The sequence below is a fragment of the Pongo pygmaeus genome, chromosome 6 (assembly GCF_028885625.2).
Source record: "Pongo pygmaeus isolate AG05252 chromosome 6, NHGRI_mPonPyg2-v2.0_pri, whole genome shotgun sequence".
NCBI classification, from domain to species: Eukaryota; Metazoa; Chordata; class Mammalia; order Primates; family Hominidae; genus Pongo; species Pongo pygmaeus.
Genome location: NC_072379.2, coordinates 67,614,239 through 67,637,156, shown reverse-complemented (window position 1 = coordinate 67,637,156; position 22,918 = coordinate 67,614,239). Strand labels below are relative to the sequence as shown.

General features: G+C 35.7%; 1 long non-coding RNA gene across 2 annotated transcripts in view; it reads right to left on the bottom strand.

The window, feature by feature from the left end:
• The window catches only part of LOC134739861 (uncharacterized), a 93,267-nt gene extending 70,349 nt beyond the window's left edge, over positions 1-22,918 (bottom strand). Inside the window, exons 1-2 of one of the 2 annotated variants that reach the window (XR_010126919.1) lie at positions 22,652-22,918; positions 1,473-1,507 (exon numbers count right to left, since the gene is read on the bottom strand). This is a non-coding gene — a long non-coding RNA (uncharacterized LOC134739861). Of the gene's footprint in view, positions 1-1,472; positions 1,508-21,859; positions 22,182-22,651 lie in introns of those variants that run through there. The other variant, XR_010126920.1, reaches the window with a different exon arrangement.

Here is a 22,918-nt window from a genome sequence, read left to right as displayed (position 1 = left end):
ATGGATGGAAACAAACATGTATTGGAATGACTCTAGATAATAACTCTAACCTACAGGAACAAATAAAGAGGACCAGAAATTATAAATAAGATTTAAATAACAAAAGCTGTAAATATGTACTTGCTATTCTTTCTTCTCTCACAGTATTTAAAAATTATAACATTGTATAAAATAATAATTATAATAATGTATTGTTGAGTTTGCAATATTTATAGATGTAATATGTATAATAATAATAGCACAAAGAGGGAAAAAGAGAATACAGCTGTATAACAGTAACTTTTCTATGTATTACTGGATTGGGTTGGCATAAATCTAAAGCTGATTCTGAGAAGTTAAGCTGTATATAATAAGCCTTAGAGTAACCAGTCAGAAAATAATTTTAAAAATATATGATGAAAAAAAGTATTAAAATAATTAAAATGTTATATTAGAATATATTCACTTAATGAAAAAAATGCCCTAAAGGAGGAACAGAAGAGCAAAAAAGACATGAGAGACACAGAAAACAAAAAGTTAATTGGCAGATGTAAATTCAACTATATCAATAACATTAAATGTGAATAGATTAAATATCCCAACCAATTGACAGAGTTGTCAGACTAGATTTTTAAAACAGGTAGATTCAACTATATGCTGTTTACAGTATATACACATTAGAGTCAAAGATAAAAACAGATTGAAAGTAAAAGGATGAAAAAAGATATATAATGTAAACAGCACCCACAAGAAAGCTGGAGTGGCTATACTAATATGAGATGAAATAAACTTTAAAACAAAAAGTTTTATTAATGATAAAGATATAAATTTTATAATTATAAAAGGGTGAATTCACTGGGAAGATATAACAATTATAAACAACTAATATGAATGTACCAAAATACATGAAGGAAAACTTGACAGAAATGAAGGGAGAAATAGAAAACTCAACAATAATAGTTGGGGACTTCAATACCTCACTTTCAATAATGGATAGAACAGCTAGGCAGAAGATCAGCAAGGAAATTGAAGACTTAAACAAAACTGTAAACAAATTAGACTTAACAGACATCTATAGGACACTCCACTCAACAATGACAGAACATTCATTTTTGCCGGTTCTCATGAAACACTCCTCAGGTTAGACATACATTAGGCCATAAAACAAACTTACACTTTCAAAATAAATTTGAAAATGTAGAAATAATATAAAGTATGTTCTCTAATCACAATGGGATGAAATTAGAAGTCAATTACAGATATTTTTAAAAACTCACAAATATGTGAAAATTAAACAATATATTCCTAAATAACTAATGAGTTAAAGAAAAAACCAAAAGGGAAATTAGAAAATACTTTGTAATGAAAACAAATAAAAACACAACATACCAAAATTTACAAAATACAATTAAAGCAGTACTTACTGGGAAAGTTACCTGTATGTGCGTATGTTAAATAAAGAAATATACCATATGAATAATTTAACCTCGTACCTTAAAATGTTGAAAAAAATAAGAGCGCAGTAAACCTAAAATGGAAGAAAGGAAATAATAAAAATTAGAACAGAAATTGACAACAATAATATAAAAATAAGAGCTAAGAATCAGTGAAATCAAATGTTTCTTGAACAGATCAACAAAAACTGATGAAACTTTAGCTAGAATGACCAAGAAAAAATTGATGAGGCTTAAATTAATAGAATCAGAAATGAAAGAGAGGACATATCAACTAACCTTAGAGAAAGAAAATTAATTCTAAAGAATATGACAAAGAATCATATACAGGCCAGGTGCAGTAGCTCATGCCTGTAATCCCAGCACTTTGGAAGGCTGAGGTGGGCAAACTGCCAGGAGTTCAAGACCAGCCTAGGTGACATGGCAAAACCCTGTCTCTACGCTCCCCCCCAAAAAAAAAATTCAGCAGAGGGTGGTGGCATGTGCCTGTGGTCCCAGCTACTCAGGTGGCTAAGATGGGAGGATCACCTAGCCTGAGGAGGTTTAGGCTGCAGTAAGCTGTGAGCACATCACTGCACTCCAGCCAGGGTGATACAGCAAGACCCTGTCTCAATAGAGAAATAAAAGAATCATCTACAAATATATCAAATACTATAGATAAAAAAGACAAATTTTTAGAACAACACAAACTACTAGAATTAACACAAGAATATACCACCTGAATAGCATTATAACAAGTAAAGAAAATGAATTCATAATCCAAAATGTATCCACAAGAAAAGCCCAGGCCCATGTGGCTTCACAGCTAAATTTTACCAAACATTTGAAGGATACAAGTTATTCACAAACTCTTTCAAAAAATTAAAGATGAAAGAATACTTCCCAACTCAGTCTATAAGATTAGTGATATCTTGATACCAAAACAAGACAAAGACATCAAAAGAAAACTATGGATCAATGTCTCATAAAAATTGATACAAAAATCTTCAACAAAATTCTAGCCATGTGAATCCAACAAATCCAACAACATGGAAAAAGGATTATACACAATAGTGGAATTTATCCCAGGAATGCCAGGTTGGTATAATATCTGGAAATTAATTAATGTTAATACACCGTATCAACGGAATAAAATACAAAAGGCACATTAGCATCTCAATAGACTCAGAAAAAGCATTCTACAAACTCCAACACTGTTTCATAATAAATATACTCAACAAGCTAGGAATAGAAGGTAAGCTTCTCAACCTCATAAAGAGCATCTACAAAAAACCCACAGCTAACACTTCATGGTGAAAGACTAGAGGTTTTTCTACCTAAGATCAGAAGTAAGACAAGGATGTCCACTCTCACACTTCTATTCCATATTCTACTGGAAGTTCTAGCCATAGCAATTAAGTAACATAAAGAAAGAAAAGTCATCTAGAGCTTATCTATACATTTTTTTTGGAGACAGAGCCTCACTCTGTCACCCAAGCTAGAGTGCACTGGCACAATCTTGGCTCACTGCAACCTTCGCCTCCACCTCCTGGGTTCAAGTGATTCTTGTACCTCAGCCTCCCAAGTAGCTGGCACTACAGGTCCACACCACACCTGGCTAATTTTTGTATTTTTAGTATAGATGAGGTTTCACCATGTTGGCCAACCTGGTCTTGAACTTCTGGGCTCCAGTGATCTGCCGGCCTTGGCCTCCCAAAGTACTGGGATTACAGGCATGAGCCACCATGCCTGGCCATCTATACATATCTTTAAATTTATTTTAATTTTAATTTTTATTTTTTGAATTCTGCCTTGATCTTGGAAAAATGTCTAAATATAAATGCACTTTAGAAATAATTAGCAGAACTAATAAATGAGTTCTGTAAGGTTGCACAATCAATATTAAAAATTAATAGTCTTTCTGTATACTTGTGATGAACAATATGAAAATGAAATTAAGAAAAATATTTGATTTACAGTAGCATAAACATAAGATAACTAGAAATAAACATTTTAAAAGAAGAGTAAGACATACTGTGAAAACTACAAAACATTGTTGAAATAAATTAAAGAATATCTATATAAATGGAAAAATATCCTATATTCATGGATTGGAAGACTTAATATTTTTAAGATGACAATACTGCCCAAGGATGTACAGATTTCCCTGCACTCCCTATTGGAATTCCAGCTCACTTCTTTGTAGAAATTGGCAAGCTGATTCTAAAATCTCTGTGGAAATTCAAGAGACCAGTATAGACAAAACAATCTTGAAATAAAGATTAAATTAGAAAGACTCATATTGCCCAATTCCAAAACTTAACTGGAAAGCATCATTGATCAAACAGTATGCTGCTGATATAAGGATAGACGTAGACATATAGATCAAATGAACAGAATTAAGAACCTAAACTTACATATCTATGGTCAACTGATTTTTAACAAGGATTCCAAGGTCATTCAATGGAGAAATAATAATTATTTTGACAATTGGTGTTGGCACACATTGATAATCACATGCAAAAGAATAAAGTTAGGTGTATACTTCATATCATACATCAAAATTAACTTAAATTGAGTCAAAGACCTCAATATAAGTATAAAAGTATAAGACCCTTAGAAGAAAACTTAGGTATAAGTCTTCATGACGTTGGATTTGGCAATAAATTCTTAGATATGAAATCAAAAATATGAACAATAAAGAAAAATAGATAAATTGGACATTATCAAAATCAAAAACTTTTGTACTTAAAGAGCAATATCAAGAAAGGAAGAGAAAACCCACAGAATGGGATAAAACATCTGCAAATCATATATATAGTAACAAACTTTTGCCTAGAACATACATATCTCATACAATTCAACAATAGGAAGAAAAATAACCCAATTTATAAAGATAGGTATGATTAAAATATACAGGTCTCCAAAGAAGATGTATTAATGGCCATGAGAGATGCACATGAAAAGATGCTTGACATCATTAGCCATCAGAGAAACGTAAATGGAAACCACAAGATTCCACTTCACACCCACTGAGATGGCTAGAATAAAAAAGTTAGATGATAACATGTGTTAAAAAGGATGTGGAAAAATTGGAATACTCATACACTACTGGTGGGAATGTAAAATGGTGCATTCACTATGGAAGATACTCTGGTAGTTCCTCAAATGGTTAAGCATAGAGCTATCATACGGCTCAGCAACTCACTCCTGGCTACATACACTCAGGGGGAATGAAAACATACATCCAAACTAAAACTTGTACATGAATGTCTATAATTATATAGACATTAATTATATACAGCATTAATTATAACAGGGAAAAGGGGAAAGAACTCAAATTTCCATCAGCTGATGAATGGATAAGCAAAATGTACACTCATATATTGTCATAAAGAGAACTGAAGTACTGATACGTGCAGCAACATTGATAAACCTGGAAAACACTAGGCAAAGTGAAAAAAGTCACAAAAGACCACCTATTGTGTAATTCCATTTATATAAAATGTCCAAAATAGGCAAATCAACAAAGATAAAAAGTAGATTAGTGATTGTTTAGGAAGAGTTGGGGATAGGAGCATAGAAAGGTGACAGTTAAATAGTATCAGTTTATTTTTGAAATAACAAAAATGTTATAAAATGTACTGTATTGGTCTTTGCACTGTAAATATATTAAAAATCATTGGTTTGTATGCTTTAAATGGGTGAACTGTATGCTATGTGTACTATGCCTGAGTAAGCTGTAAAAAATCTACTTTTTAACGTATCATTTGTAGAACTGAACAATATTTACAAAATTTGAAAAAGCATATGACCAAGTATTTTTTTCCCATTGAAGGCTTGTGTTAATTACACCTCTGTTTCTGATTCATTAACATGCAATTCATTAGCGTGGCTTCTGAGGCAGCATTTGCTGACTAAGAGAACTGATAAATTTTTTACTTAGTAAACCTTGGTTGGATGCTTTTCTTTTTTCCCTCTGAATCACGATTCTGTGCTTGACAACATTAGACTTAACTTAGCTCTGGGAAGGTTCATTTCCAGTTCCAAACTCAGATCTCAGGAACTGTGAGGGAGTCTTACATTTTGTAAAAATGCAGAACATATTACTTCCTCTAATTTGATTGATGAAGTAGATTTCATGTGACACTGATGAGCAAGATAGCAAGTTCAAAAGCCCAGAGTTTTTAGACGTATATAAATTAATACATAGCTGTATATAAATTAATACATAGCAAAGCCTAAAATGTGCTTTGCAGAAGTTCTTGTTCCTGTGGCTGACATATTAGTGGAAATGAAGAGAGGTGCTGTGCGGGTACTGCGAAGAAGAGGCAGAAGGAACAGTCCTGGTGAGGGCTTCCCCTGACTTACTCTCATGCAGTGACTTTCTGCTAGCTCTCCTACGCAAGTTATGTCTGTGAAAGAAGAATAAAAGTGAAATTTTCTGTGAAAGGGGGATAGTGGGGAAGAGAAAACAGATAGTATGGCTATTTATCAGATATTTAATTGTAGAATTGAAGTGCTGCAGAGACACTGACTCAGCATTATTTAGGAAACACTGGCAGCCTCAAATCCTCAAGGCTGACAGCACTGAACATGTGCCATTTGTTGGAGTAGCAAGCATGGTATTGCCCTCAAGACATGAAATAATGTGCTAACTGCCCTCACCCTAAGAAGTTTACTATGTTTTCTAGGTTTTTCTGGTTGTTGATTGTCTGGTTTCAATGCATACAAGTAGCAGGACTATTGCCAAAAGAAGTATCATGGCTTGCAAAGAGTGACATACAAGATCTACTTCACATCTATTTTTCTATTCCTCCATGTCTATACCTAGTGGCAATAATCCCAAAATTTTTGCATAAATGTGCCAAAATGTTTCATTTTAATATTAAATCAGATATTAACTTGTTAGTGACTACGTCTTCTTCTGACCCAATAGAAACCCACCTATTTCTATTGGGTCAGATTTAAAAAAAAGGAAATTATTTTTAAGACAGAAAAAGCTTTAAAACCCTTCCCATTGCTGGGGAAGAGCCATCCTTATTCCAGCTGCACTTGCGGTGAGTCACTGCAAGTAAATTAGATTTACCAAGAGAAAGGGAGGAGCTGAAGATGAAAACAATTTACCCCACCGAAATAATATTATTTAGGAGTCCAGCCTCCAAACCCTCATCTCTCTCTCTCTCTCTCTCTCTCTAACACACACACACACACACACTCTTTTGCACTTTTCACTGTAGCTTGGAAAGAACTTAAGTGTCCCCAACGCTAGTAACAAATTCAGATTTGAGGTAGTGAGTTGGTGCTGTTAGTTTTACTGCAGCCATGCTGGCATTAGACAGAAAGCTGAGAAAATCTGTTTCCAACAGGCACAGAATTGGAAAGGAAAAGGTCAGAAAAATAGCTTTTCTTCTTTTCCACAAAAGTGAAGGGTGATATTTTCATGTTTTCTGTGATAATAATGACCACAATTATAACAAGATTGAGTAGTTTTTAGGAAGTATGAAGTGCCAGATGCTAGTCTAAATCTTTTACATAGATAATCTCATTTAACTGACACACCTTTATGGATAGGTAACATCACTTAGCAAATGTGAGAACCGTGTAGAGAGACTGGGCACCTTGCACAGTATCACATTGCTGAGCTGGCACAAGGGAGATTTGAATCAAAAGCACTGACCTTGGATGCCAAGGGCCTCACCTATGTGTAGCAGTAAATGGGGGTCTTGGGTAAGTGAACAAAACACATGGCCTGCATATTAGTTCAATTCACCAACCATTTAATTTAAAATCTTCTATGTACAATAAGAATCATGAAATCCAAATACATTTCTTCCTATCCCGTATTGAAATTAAATCACTAGAATTAAATAAGGAAGGGAAATTTTTACTTAATTTATATTTAGAACTTATTATTCCTGTGGTTGAAAAGAAAGGTTTTCAGTCATATGCATACAATACAATGTTTAATTCATAAAGCATTAAAAAAACACATGAGACTGGGATTATAGATTGATTTTCTATGAACATGACTAAAAGGTCCTATATAAAGTACCATAAAGTTAAAAGAAAACAAGTCTCCCTGCTGGACAGTCATAACGGAATTGCTGCTTAAAAATAGATCAATCATACGATTTAAACAATTCCTCTGGAGGATAGGGAGGGGACATGAAGAAACTAGAATATTTAAAATATTAAAAAGTCCTTCTAGGGGCTTGAGAACAAACGCAGCTTTAACAATGTGGGCACTAAGCCCAAAACTGCCAAGTTGCCTTTGGGGATAAAGACATTTAACTGTGTTCCTAAATGTATAACAAAAAAGAATGCTTTCCTCTTCTTCTACCTCCCCTGTAATAAACAGTTAAAGATGCACCATGTGAAAATAATGCATTTGGGCTTTGAGACCATATGCTGACACTGAGAATCTAAAATGGGCTGACTCATGAGCCTTGTGAATTTTTCTTCATTGTCCTGATTAATAAGGTTAGTTGAAGTCAAGTTATGAGAAAACCAGTCGAGCACAGACAAATCGTTCTCCTTTCTTTTCGGAAAATACCACCCAGCTTTTAATTACACATGTTGTATTTACAACAAGAAGTCAATAGTTTGTTCAACTTTAGTAACAAGAAAAATATTACTTGGAAAAATTTTTAAGCAGAATATATAAAAATATTATTAGGTTGTAATTGGCTAGATCTCCCCAGCCCCACTAGAGGGGTCATTTTGACTAGAGAGATACAACGTTGAGTAAGGGGTAAAGTCATGGTGTTTGAAACCTGCGAGACTTAAATAGAACTCATGGGTCTGTCAGTTAAATGACTGTGGAATCCTGGATAAGTCATTCAAATCTCTCTGAACTTCATTACCTTATTTGTGAAATGGAGGTTATGTATATCACACTATGAGTTACTTTAAGGATTAGAGATAACGCATATATATGCCTAGTTACTAGTACTAATTCCCATTATAAACATCTGATTGTTAATCTGATGAGCCAATTGGCTCGCAGATATGGCTGCTACCAAGATGTTCTTTGATCTGACTGCAACTTCTACCATAGTTTCCATGCTTTAGCTTTATTTAAGTGCTTTAGCTTTACTAAACATGTTGGACTCATAAGAAACTCTGACATTTTTATTGCTCCTGTGATAGGAAAAGTACAAGATGAAATAAAGAGGAATTTGGTGTCCAAACTTTAGCCTCTTATATAAAACAACAACCTTAATACTTATTTATCAAATATGTACGTAGTTTTCATTGCATGCTTAACATTGACATTACAGAGGTGACTGAAAAACACAATGCCCTGTCCCTATAAAGTTTACATTTGTAGGATAAGGTGGGAGTGAGAGGGCCACAGCTACTTGGTTGGAAAGGTGAGAAACAAAGGCTATGGGGAAACATGAGGCAGGTTTACAGATGGGCTGTGGATGGTTTATGTGAATCTATGTGAGAAAGAACAGCCATGAGAACACTTGCTCTCTCCTAACGCAATTAAAAAAGTAGTTTCTAGGTTATTTAAATGTTATCATATCCTGGGTGGCCACTTCCAATCTTAATTCAGATTCTGCTTAATTATCTCAGCACTGTTTAAAATCCAAAAGTCATGTCAATATATCTCCTATGAATCCCACCTGTAATTGTCAGGACCGTAAAATACATTGTAAGATTTCTGTAATATCAGTAGGAATTGAGGGAAGAAATTTTACCCCTAGGGTACTTGAAGCAGCATCTTTTCAATACTGCTTGGGCAGAAAAAAAGGACTCTGTTGTGGGGCAAATTGTGTTCCCTAAAAATTCATATGTGAAACTCTTAATCCCCAGTAGTGCCTCACAATGTGACTATATTTGGAGATAGAATCTTTAAAAAGGTAAATACAGTTAAATGAGGTCATTAGGGCAGGCCCTCATTCAATATGACTGGTGTCCTCATAAGAAAAGGAGATTAGGAGGCAGACACAGAGGGAAGGCCATGTGAAGACACAGGGAGGTGAAATTCTGCAAGCCAAGGAGAGTCTTCAGAAGAAACCAACCCTGCAGACACCATGCTCACGAATTTCCAGCCTCCAAAATTGTGAGATAAATTATTGTTGTTTAAGCCATGCAGTTTGTGGTCCTCTGTTATAGCAGCTCTAGGTAATTAATTCAGACTCCAAAGTAATATAAAAGCCATTCAGCCCATTTGTCTTCCCAGTAATTTATTTTTCAGGTTATTTGACTTTAGCTCATAATAAGAATATAGAATTATAAACATTGTTTAACATTTATGAAAGAGCCTCAGTCACCACCCTCTAGGAACAAAGATGTGCCTTTCCCACCCCTAATATTTTTGGTTGCTTCCGTTTTGGCATAAAGGTAAGGTATTAGACTATGACTGGACCTCCACATTTCTTCTTTATGAAAGAGCAATATTCTTTCCACTATACAATGGTCTATTCTAAGTTGAACCATTCTGAAAAACAACTTACATTTCCACTAAAATGATCTTGGTAGGGATAGAAAAAAACTGTTTCTTAATTACTTTCTCAATTTTTAATTTTTCTCTCTCACTTATCTTTCTTGCACCATCAAAGGCAGGGGGTGGACAGGGTAACAGGTTACTAAACAGTAGCTGTCGGCAGGAAATGATTTGGGATGGTATGGGTTAGTTCTTTCTCATTCACATTTCAGAGTTTAACAGAAAGTTGGAATGCTGGACCAGTAAAGCAGGAAATTCTTTACAAGCCCCCACTTCCACATCTGCTGCCTCTTTTTAAGTCCATCTGCTGAAGTTCAATAGTGTCCCCAGGTTTCCTCAATTAATTTTTCAGTAGGCAATTCCTTGCTAGTAGACTGATATTTTTGGTAGATGAACGACCCCAAGTCCTTTATTTTTTCAGAAAGATTCATACTGTAAAAATGTTTGCAAAGAGTTAATGGGAATGGAACACTTCATATACAGTCTGTGCCACACATATATCCACACAGCTATTAGAAAAATACATTTGTAAGGTACTTTATTACTAAAATTCTTCTTAATCATGGTCTCCTGCAATACTCAAAAGAACTGTGCCAGTAAGTGGGCAGTTATTGTTCTTGTACATAGGGTGTGAAGGAAGGGGAGATCAGTGGCAGGGACGTTAACCAACTCAACCAATAGGCAGACCAGAAGCCTAGGTCTCTGGATGCCATCAAGTACCTTCCCTTACATAAAAGTACAAAAATGCTGTGCTTATGTGCTCACATTTGAGATTTTTTGAAAATCTGAAGATATCAGCTATTTCTTTTAAAAAATCTAATAGTTTTATTAAAATTACTGATCAATCACGTGAAAAGAATTACTTTGGTTGTCTATGTACCCACTGCCTTAGGGTCTGTGGGACATGGGACACAGGTGTGCTTTGTTATGTCCCTGGGATTCAGGGCAATTAATGTTCTTTTTCTCCTGTTGCCTATTTAGCACACAGCAAGGCTGGCCCATTTGAGCATCCTTATGTGATCCTTGATTGCATTACAAAATATGATCAAAAGAATCTACCTCAATGGGCATGATTGTGCTGCTTGCTAAACTCAATGGCAATTTATTTAAATATGATACTCTGCAGGAGAACTCCTTCAAAGAAAAGGCACAACAGGCAGTTTATCATTTCCATGCGAGGCATTTGGAGTTATTACCTCGTGAAAGCATTGGGGGAAACAAGGATAATGCTGGTGGAAGAGTTAAAATGTGATATGATCATACGCCCTACTCTCTATGCACAATGCTAGTTGTGTCCTAGGGTTAATAGCTTGGTGGTCCCTCTTAACACAAATCAGCCTTCCAAACAGAGAAAGGGATGGGCGTGGGTGGTAAGGAAATTAGGATCATGGATTCTAGACAATAATGTATCTGAGATAATCGCGTGATGCAAGCACATTACTATTCAGTGTGTGGCAGATACTGCTAATTCACTAAAAAACTAACTCAGGCAAATATAAATTAAAGCATGTGCAGGATTGGATTGTAAAAATAAAAGAGCAATTAGTACTGCAGTATGTGCACATCTGCAATAATCCTGTTTGATGCATCTTCTATTAATTTACTTTATTGGAAGGGAAAAAAAAATCAGGTCAATAGGAGGAAATGCATAGCTTTTGGCCACTACAAAGCATTTCCAAACATTGACTAAGTTTGCTATGTAAATGTGTCAAATATCCTTCTTTCAGCACAGAGTAGAAAGGCAAACTGTCTCTTATTTGTGAAGCTGTGATTTTTAAACTTACAAAGTTTAATTTTCAGAAGTGTGTTAATGACAATTTTTGCTCACGTACTCATTTTTCTCCCTGGTAATGTGCTTCCCATGTTTATCGGGAAAATATGTTAAATAGTAGGATTAATAAATTCATTTATTTACACAAAACTGCAACCCAATAAAATCTCTGATTTGTAATATGTGATGTGAAAAATTATAATTGTATTCCTGAATCTGGAAATACTTCATTGTATAACCTTCATTCAACAATATGTTTTAAATGTTTCTATGTTGAAGTATAGAAAACAATAATTTAGATCTAAACTAATATATAAAAATTCAATAAGTATAGAAAGTATTTCTGGAATGCAGCAATTAATCCTTTCCAAACTATAAAAATATTTTAACTCCTAGCTTAATGGGTTGTTAAATATTTCTCACTATATACTTGTTATTGTACTAGTATTTTCTGAAATCACTAGCACGAACAGGCAAATTATCAGTTTTCAACCAATTTAATTCTATGTTGAATAATTATTTCTTAAATACATCATCTATCATGCCTAATTTTTAGGATAAAATTTCTTTTAAAACAGAGCTTTTTTTAAAAAACAAAAATTGCATTTGGGGAGGTAAAATCTATGTCAAAAACAAGAAAAAATATTTTTTCCTTTAAAATTAGAAGCAGTCTATGCTCTCTGCTTTATGTCAAATTCGTCTTCAGCTTTCTGATTCCAAACACGCTTACTTTAAATAACTCACACATTTGTATATTACTACCTTTCTCTTTCGTTTACAAAGAAAGCAAATAATATGGCTGTAAGTGAAGCAATACATTATTCATAGATTAATCATCATTGTTTAATTATTGGGACAAAACTTCAGCTCAAGGGAAATATGTTTAAAGTATACTATATCCTATCCATTATGAGACAATGCACTTTGAATAATATTATCAGGAGTATATCTGTAACTTAAGGATTGTCAGTCTTTCTATTTTTATAGATTTAAACATGTAAAGCATTGTGCTCAATTCAAGAAAATATTTTGATATAAACTAAGCTTTATTATAATAAATTAGGTGTTGAATAATTTCTTTAAAAATAAAACCACTTTCGATATAAACCTTGTTATTAAAAATCCCAAGTATCATTTGTGTATTATGTAATAATTAAATATTAAAATGAAAACAACAGGTAACTATAAGGTCTTGAGGAAAAGTGTTATGTAATTTAAATAAATTCAATGCAATATAATAGCTAATCAGATTAAATGTTTTTGTCAATTGAAATTTGCTTTCTTGAGTAATTTATAAATTTCAATTTGTGTATATATATATGTAAAATAATGTTTGGAAAATAACACTTAAAAAGCGTAGTCTACAAACATTGAACCTTTGCTTTTGTGCCATGTACATAAATGAGACTTTATTTTCAAGACCGAATCTGTGGGAACAGCCTGAATTTCTGGTTTCTTAAGTGAGATTAGTAGAATAGATTAGAAGCATCGCTTCTACCATAAACCACATGCAGAGATAATACAAGTGAATATTACTTCTAAAACTTTGAGAATTTCATATTTGTTAAGTCTACACCATTAAGTATATCTACACCACAGATCACAATCTACATTGTTACATTGGAAGCCTTTGAATTTATAATTTTTATGTAAGTGTTAGACAAGAATTGGTGTTTATGAAAAGCATTATTTTATATCAAGTAAGTGTAAATGTTAGTGTCTCAGATAAATTGCACTAACTACTCATGCCCTCTACCACACATCCTGCCAAAATAGTTTTTGTTTTTGTCTTAATTTTTGCATATATGTGGGTTGGGTACTACCTGTCATACTTCAGAGTTCTAAAGCCCCTAGGACACAGAGCCAGATCAGAGCTTCTGCATTAACTCTCAATTTCCTGGTTTTTTGAGGGATTCGGCAGACCCATAATGTTTCTTTAGTATTGGCTTTTTAGTGTGGTTTAATATTTCTAAAAGCAGTAAATTATTTCCAGCGTATGTAAAAAAGACAAATTTCTCTGTGGTTAGTGACCACAAAACAAAACAAGAAACAGAAATACTCCAGAGCATAGAGCCTAAGAAAAGTTTCAAATTCTAAACCTTACTTTAAGATCATAGGTGAAAAAGAAAATTTTGATGCAGAATTTTGAACTGACATTTTAAAGACTTCTTGCCAATATACATTCCTGTATCTATTATTTCCATTATCAGTAGCAAGAGTGCTAATCATTACATAAGCATACACACTCATTGTCTCTCATAGGCATATAACATAGCTACGAGCTGTTGAATAAGACTAATATTGACTAGTAAAGATACCTTATGAATGACTTATGGTAGACTCTTAATTTTTGATTCAATGAATTAATAACAAATACTTTCTTTAACAAGAAAATAGTGAAGAAAAACTATTAGCAAATGACTTCTAATAGCAAGAACATGTTATTAGTTGATCACTGTTTTTGTTTTTGCTCTTGGATCTCAAGTTTTTCTTTTTGTTTTTTCACTATAGTAATTTGAGATTCAAAAAGAATTTTTGGATTTTTAAAATAATGCTTCACTTTGCAGTCTTTAGTTATGATTTTAAAAAACATAACATTTTAAAAGATTCTATAGATTTAAAATTTGGCATCTGACAGAAAACAGTTCTTGACAACTTAACCCATTTATGATGGAGGTTGCAAATTTTTTGTGAAAAATCAGACCTTGGCGATGACCTTGAGCAGTAGGATACAAATAACTCCCACAAGCTTATCATTCCAATAATGGAACACTGTGCGTAAATAATTTAGAGCAGTAATTGAAAATTGTATTTTACTGAGGCATTGTCTGACATATTCAATTACCAGAATGATAGTGCTAGGGATACATCCATTTTGCTACACAACTATAGACACCTAGATGCTCAGATAAATTCATTTAAGTGGCTGAGGAGCAGAGCTAATAATTGGCAGAGCTTAGACTCTTTCTTTTTCCATTTATACCCCAAGCTAATCCAACTACACATTAGAAAGGGTACTTTTATTTAGGGCAAAATTATTTAGGGCAAAATTAACAATGCAAGAAGACCTCATAACCTCAAAATAAAGACACATATGCCAATGAGAAGGGCAACATTAATGGTTGATTATATAAGAAAAAGAAGAGCAAAATGCATATTGCCCATAAAGCAATCATGAAGCAGAAACATTCTTAAAACATTGTTTTATGTTGCTAAACTTTTACCTCTCTCAAACTTCGCCAAACCCAGCACAAAGCAACAGAGATTTCATGGACAAGAGAGACTAATAATGACAAAATGCAGTGCAGATTCTAGACTCTCAAATTCAGACGAAATAACATAATCAAGTTTTTAACTTTTTAAAAAAATCATTACTCCTGCTTGTTTATCTATATTTCTTCTGGAGCAGATCAAAACTAAGCTGAGAACCTAGATGGTATGCACAGATAAAGAAATGTGCATATCACGTCAAGATTTCTACCCCGATATGGTAAAACCAATGTTATATATGGAACAGCTTTTTCTAAACTTTGTAAATTATATAGCTTGGATCTGAGAATTTCTAAGCTTAGAAAATTAGAGGACATAGATCTAGGATTTTTTTTTTTTACATAAACAATTACAAGTAAGATGGACTAAGGTCAGCTTTAGTATGTATGATATTAGAATGATTCCAGAACGTTTCTGGCTTTGTGTAAGAATCTTTCACTATGAAACATAGGTTGCAATTTAAAAACTCACCTTGAATATAAAGTAAAAGAAAGGGAAACTAAAATAAATTTTAATTTAATAAATTGTTTTGTTTCAAATGTATAATTATTCTCAAATACAAACTATAGTCTTCTTTTTTTATGACATCCTTTCTGCTAAAATTATATACATAGTCCTTCTATTTGCTCCCTCATTGGAATAAAATACTCAAGTTGCTTTACATCTGAAAGCAGAGTTGAGATTCCTGCCCAAACTTGACAATGGGCTTTAAAAGTAAATGTAAATTGTGAAATGGTGTCTCAAGAGGATATTAAAACGTAAATGTTAAGTGGAATAACACAGTCAAAACTGTCACACAGAATTAATAGTAAATTGTATAATGATGCCAACGAGGCATAATCTACATTTATTTCGAAGCTCTTCAGACTAATAACTACGATCTTGAAGCAGATGCCTGTGCTTGGAGATAATGAGGCAAAACAAAATTCCAGGACAGAATAAAATAGCTATAAATAAGATAGAAAAGAAAAATGCCTTTAAGTTTGAAAATGTGCAAGTAGCTTAAAAGTATACATATATAGCCATCTATATATGTGTATGTATAGTTATACATATATATGTATGTGTGTATATGTATATAACATATAGCATTACGCCTTTGCTCCCTAGCTGAGATCAACACATGCTTTTGTACTTACAAGGAAGCAAACTTTAAAAATCACACTTCCACTTTCTATGTGCAAGCGATATTCTTTCTATATTTATATGCAATAATTTCACTAGAAGCTGTGTGCTTTTCTGGAAAAGCAAGGTCCACAGGTTTCTTTATCTTTGACATTTCCAAAGTTATTACTCTTTTCTCCCTTGCATTGGAATCTTTTTCTTATATGCACAAGAGTGTCTTTTCTTCCAGATTTTCCTTTTGAAAGAAGGAGCAGATAAGTGGTATGTCACAGAAGCACAGCCATGTGAATGGTACATGGGCTTCTGTTTCCAGCAGTAACAAAGACTCCACTGTGTGCCCTCAGGTAAGTCACTTAACCCTGCTGTGTCACAACTGCTCCACCTGCAAATTCAATAATCACCTTTGCCACTCATCTTCCTCTTGGGGTTGTTTTGAGTATGTCGTAACTGGTCATTTATTTGATCCATTCAAGAAACACCCAATGCCCTTGGACCTTTGAATGTGTATACCCAAGTGCAAGCTCAGTTATAAAACTACATCCAACAGCAATATTTCCTTACTGAAAGAGACAAAAGGCAGCCAATTGAAGAATGCCAGACCCAAATGACATCTTAAAGGCCTTTGAGATTCTCAGATGAAAGGCTTTATATAAAAATAAAGTGTTGCTACTACCTAGGCAAAGAAAAATGCACACATTTTCTGTCAGCATTCAAAAGACCAATATAGTGGTGCCCTCTGCTCTCCTTTGATTTTTCGTTTGCATTTAGTTTGATGACAATATAGATATATCCTCCATTTGGTGCCATTGGACCAGGGTTACATTTCAGTATGTGGAAAAATGACGAAATGAAAGAGAAAAGCCATTGAAAGAAAGTGAAAATAAATGTAATAGCCAAAGCCAAATAATAGTCAGAGTATATTTAAAGTCTATTAAAGAGCAGCAGTCAGGGTATCAAATGCACACTCTTTCATCCTCTGTGGTCAGCCTACTATGTGGACCACCTGCCTTAAATTACACAAGTTCACCGCATCCCTGGAGTGAGGGGGAAGGCAGGAGAAGAATGGGGGTGGAGAAGCAACTTTCTCCATTCATACTAATCACACAAATGGTAAAATCTTTTTAGAATGCCTCTTTTCAATTCACAATCAATTACATTTCAGTCTCTAAACCACCACTCTTGGGTTTGGAATAATGTGTGTATATGTGCAATAAATAAGTAACTTGAAGTTTCAGTTTCTCAGCAGATACTGATTGACATGTACTGTTTAATCATCAGTGATTATGCTGTTTTAGAAGGTGAAAGAACAATGTGGAGCTGTTTATTGCACAGGAATATATGAAAATAGAGCCCTAATTGGCCAAATCAGGAGAAAAGACTGACCCTTCTGAACAGGCTGCTCCAGTTTGGACAAGAATCACATGTGGACAGTATATGTGGAGCTCTCACATGAAACAAATGGAGTTGATTTCACAGACATTACAATGCACTAATATGCTAGCCAAATTTCTTATTAGACTTACTACTTGCTTTCAGAATACCATGGCTGCCACATATGGTTGTGAGGGATGTTCACTGAACAAGGGCACTTGGTCCACAGTGCAAAGGGGCCTGAAATAAGTCCCACTCTGCACAATAAGATAAAAGCCCTGAAGAAAAGGGCTCCCTTTACTATATAGACAGGGAGCTCATATAAGCAAATAGCAACTATGGGCTCCACATAGCAACTATGGGCTCCATTTTAAATCTAAAACATTTAAAATAATGAATCATAATGTTTCAATAAATGTTTTTGAACATCTTTTGTGCTTACCTGGGCTTTCATTCTAAAACTGAAAGATACGAGTATTAATCCTCCTACTCCCCACCCCCCTGCCCATGATAGAATGGGACTGCCAGTATTGTCATTTTTCAGTCATTTCTGCCCAGGTTTTCCTATTGGTATAATGGTGATAATTAGTATATTTAGTTCAAATTAACAAAAATGTCATGTGCCAGGCACTAAGCAAAGTTCTAGAATTACATCACTAAGCTGGACAGGCATCTGTATACCAAAAGCATAGAGTCTAATAAGTGACTACTAATCACTTAATTTTTCCTACAGATTGATGAAAAGATAAAATAGCAAATGCAAAAGAAAAAGTTCTTGGGCTCACTTCCATTAGTTCTGTTCTAAAGTTTATACTCTCAGAATGCTTAATGCAGAGGAACTTATTTTGCCTCTCCACTCCTATTCTCCCACAGGTAAGGGGTCTCTAATTTTCTGCACCACCTCAAAATATCAAAGAAAACTGGGGTGTGGTAGCCACTGCAAGGACCTCCAATGCACACGTAGCTAAACATGCACAAGTGAGACCACGCTTCTGTGATTAGAGGCTTCTTCCTTCATTGTCATGAGCATAGCATGGTCACTTCTGCATAGTCCTTAGATCGTAATCAGAACTCCAAGAAATGTTTGTTGACTGAATAATCATTCATTTGTTCAACTAAAGGCAGTGTCATAGTGGCCAGCCATGCAGCCTGTCACTTGAAGAAAAGTGCTTGAGGAAGAATGAACATTTCAACATTACTTCTTGCTGATCTACAATTTTAACTCTATTTGTACAGCCAGATAACTGAGTACATGATTTACAGGAATAAATGAGAGTCACCTGTGGCTGTATGTTTGCGTAAGTCCACATACTTTTTATGTGGGTTGTTATATTTATGAATTGTGCTACCTACACTCTGGTAACAAGTTGTTCTTTACATCAGTAACTCATGAAAACCCACTACGAGAGCATGTCAGATGTAAGAACGGCACCACAGATCACAGATTGAAAAGACCTGTGGGATCATCTGCACAGAGTAGGAAGAACCACTCTTGATCACTCTCCTTTGGTTCTGCCTCATTCTGTAATCACTCCATGGGGCAAACTGCACTCCTGGTTTTTCTGACCAACAAACAGTTCTGCAGATGCTAGTTAAATTATCTTTCCGGCTGGGAGCGGTGGCTCACACCTGTAATCCCAGCACTTTGGGAGGCCGAGGTGGGCGGATCACGAGGTCAGGAGATCAAGACCATCCTGGTTAACACGGTGAAACCCCGTCTCTACTAAAAATACAAAAAATTAGCCAGGTGTGGTGGCGGGCGCCTGTAGTCCCAGCTACTAGGGAGGCTGAGGGCAGGAAAATGACGTGAACCCTGGAGGCGGAGCCTGCAGTGAGCCGAGATCGCGCCACTGCACTCCAGCCTGGGCGACAGAGCAAGACTCCATCTCAAAAAAAAAAAAAAAAAAAAAAAAAAATTCTTACTTTTCCATCAGTCTTGAATTCATATGAGTATTGTTAGTGGTAATTATCCTTATAAAAGGCAAAAATAATGGTCTCAGGGCATTTTTCCACAAGCAAGGCTTTGTATCAGAAATGGTAAAAATCAAAATGAAATTAAAAGTATTTAGAAAGTTACATGTATTCAAAATACTACTATTAGAATTTTTAATATAAATAAAGACACTTATTTTCAGTCAGGAAACAAAATGATATAATAGCCAAATAGTAATTCTTATTCCTATAACTTGGCCTTTACAACTTACCAGGTGTTAAGTCTACACATAGAGTAGTGTCCAGTCTCATTATTTAAGAGACAGTCATGTTCTTGTTATCTGCTTTGTTTATCTAAAACTTTGTAGTAAGAGAAAATAATACTGAGCCTTGGGGAATCCTTGTTCAGCTGAAGAAAATGAGTAGTTCTGGTACCCAGGCCAATTTTAGATTTTACTATCATACTTAAAGTACAAAAATCATGCTTCCAAGTAGAGAAAAGAATGCTAGACTAGGCCAAATTATTCTTGGGCAAATGTCTCAAACATATTGGGCTTTGAGTCCTTCCTGTAAATTAAATGGTTAAATTAAATGAATCTAAACACTGAGAAAAATAGAAATTTTATTCCAATGTTGGAGGCCTATTGATAACCAAATAAAGAAGGTATGGAAATCACCATCAGGTGAAAGCTGGCATTGGAAACCACTTGTCTTAGGAGGGAGAAAGAGGCAGCCAAAGCAACTTCTGAAAGCATTGTGAAGACAACCTCAGTGAAAATCGGAAATAACAACAATAAAGTCAAACCAGTTGTCAGAGTTTATCAGAAGAATGGTCCCAAAGCAGCACCTGACCTGACCGGCCAACTAACCTGAAATTCAACAGTTGAAGTTTGAGTGGCATGTTTATAAAATCAAACGTCTTCTGGAAGCTATATGTAAAAATGAAACTGTAGCTTATGAATAGAAGAAGTGGCTACCAAAAGACTCTACCTATATTTTGGAGTTCATTTTAGGTCACATATCATTCTTGTTTGTCACAGCCAACTATGGAAATAACACTACCAGTGTCACTTCCCTATAGGTCGGGAAGAATACTTGGACGAAACATTTCGGAAGGGAATCGGTGTTTGCTGTTAACAAAAATGGCCATACCAATGTATACCATCTCCCCATTCCACAATGAAATATTATTTGCTACTACAGATATCACAGTTTTATACAGAAAACAAGTGCCAGACATATAGAAGTTCAACACTAATTTCTCCTTACACAAAATACAGGTGACCCCTTTGGCCACCAACCTGTTGCTCAAGCTAGTTTTAGAAACCCTGTCAGGAAGAATAAAAATTTCTGTGGCTTCTGGAACCTTTTGGGGGTATAAGGTCTTGACCAGCAAATATGAAAGTATATTGTAAGGTTTCCTCTTAATATCAATACTTAGTATCACATTTTGGGTCTTGTAAGTGCTCCCATATGTTTCAGAAACAATTAAATTTTTATTGACATTTTGGCCTGCCTCCTAAAGATGAATATCCTTCAGCTGTTAAACATTTGATAGGTTTGAAGTTGGGAAAGTTTTTTTATTTAATATTTTTGTGATCTTGAATATGTACATACAGAAAAGGCAAGAGGTGACCTGAGTCTTTTGAAGTAGTAATCAAACTTTAGGAAAAAGGCAGAGACTTTCAAAAACCTTTCTGGCTGTCTTTTGAGAGAGAGGAGGGAATAATTAGTAGACCTTTGTCATATGATTAAGCTTATCAAATCAGGATCGGTTCTACACACACCAATAAGCTCTGATCTGATTCCTTGTTTTGTAACATTAAAAAGAATGAGGAAAGCTTGTGCATTGGAAAATAAGTTTGTTTAAAGGGTCTCGAATTAATTAAGTTATTTCACCTGGGAAATCGCACTTATTTTTTTCAACTGGGAAGGCAAACGGCTGACCTTCAAGTTACTAACATCGACAGGACTTGAAAAGAGAAGGGAGTATGTAACCTCATCAAAAAAGACTGAAACAGTCAGATACTGTTCCCCAAATATTACAGATTTCCTGTCTTATAGGATTCTAAGCAAATAACCAGAATATCACTCTGGGGTACACCTTCCTGTATAATCAATGCCCTGGACTAGACCCTCCTAACAGCTGCTCTCCAAGTCTCCGCAGCAAATTCCTTCCTTAATTCGCCTTCACTTTGAGAAAGAAAAAAGAAAACAAAATCCCCCCATTCCCCGTTCCCAATCTGTTACATTTCAAAGGAGGAGAAATAACTGGAAAACCCCGTTTCTTTTGAGAAAAGCGTCCACGGCAGCTACTGAGGGTCTGCCCCACCTTTAGCTTCAGGTTGACAAATGCCTTCAGCGCGTTCTCAGCTCAGCTGGCCCTAGGGGTCCCCTAAAATCGCCCGAGCGTCCGCCCTGTCTGACCTGCCCCCCTGCCGCGGCGCACATTTCAGCTTTTCAGCTTCACGGTGGAGCTCGCAGTAATTGAGTCGCGAGGGTTATTTTTCCTGGCCTCACCTCGCGGTCCTGAGCCTGCAGGGAGCTTTCGGAAAGACATCGCCCCCTCCCCCTGACTCCCCGGCAGCTTCTGAACGCTGCGCGGGTCTCTGCCCCGCGGGAACCAGGATTGCGATCCGTTCCTCGGCGGCTAGAGGTTGAGACCGGAGGCTGACACCACCAGGGACCCAACGGAGGGTTTATTCTGCCCAGCTTCACATTTGGGGGTCAAATCGCATTAAAGCCAAACCACCAACGGGGCGGGGAGCAGGTGGTTAACTGCACAAAATAGAGTAACAGAAAAAACCTCGTTTTGCAGGCGAGTGACTTGGTTTCCCTCTGTAGCTTTGCCGTCATAAAAAGCAAGTCCCTCCCCTCTCCTGAGCTGGAAGGCGGGGAAAGGTTATCAGCGGCTCCAGATGGACGCCCGTAGACAGGGTCAGTTTAGGAAGACCGGCAGGCAGGCATATTAGGCGCGCAGGCTCCTATCCGCATGGCTATGGGAAGCAAGTTTTCCTCATCCCTTCTTGGAAGGTAAGAGCTTTGACATCTGGAAGTGTCAGAAATGAGCCTTTTGCCATAAATCATTCTGAAAAGCATTCAAATCAGACAAGCGTCTAGAGACCCTTTAGACACTCCACCCCCAAAATCCTAGATCAAAGTGCAGTTCCTGGAACCATAAACACCGATTATATGCAAAATCCTACTTATCTGGAGGATGCCAAAACTGAGAGTAAAGTAAGGGGTAAGGGGCACTTTTCGCTGTAAATTTCCTATACAAATCTCAAAATTTTTCTTAGCATTATCAACTACCTTCTTGGAGACAGGCTACAGCGCTTCTAAACCCAATACTCTTTTCTGGAGTCCGCGGAACAGCTGGCCGGGGCTTTTAGAACACGGGACTGGACCTTCGCCTTTGCGTGGTTTTTTTTCAACCAGAAGCAGGTGCGAGAGTCTGAGGCTTAGGAGGTGGAAGGCGGGGAAAGAGAATCCCCTAGGTCCTAGTGTAGAGGACAGCAATCGCTCCTTAGATATTACTCCAGGATGGAAACCTGATTGCAAAGCGCTGTTCCTTCGAAA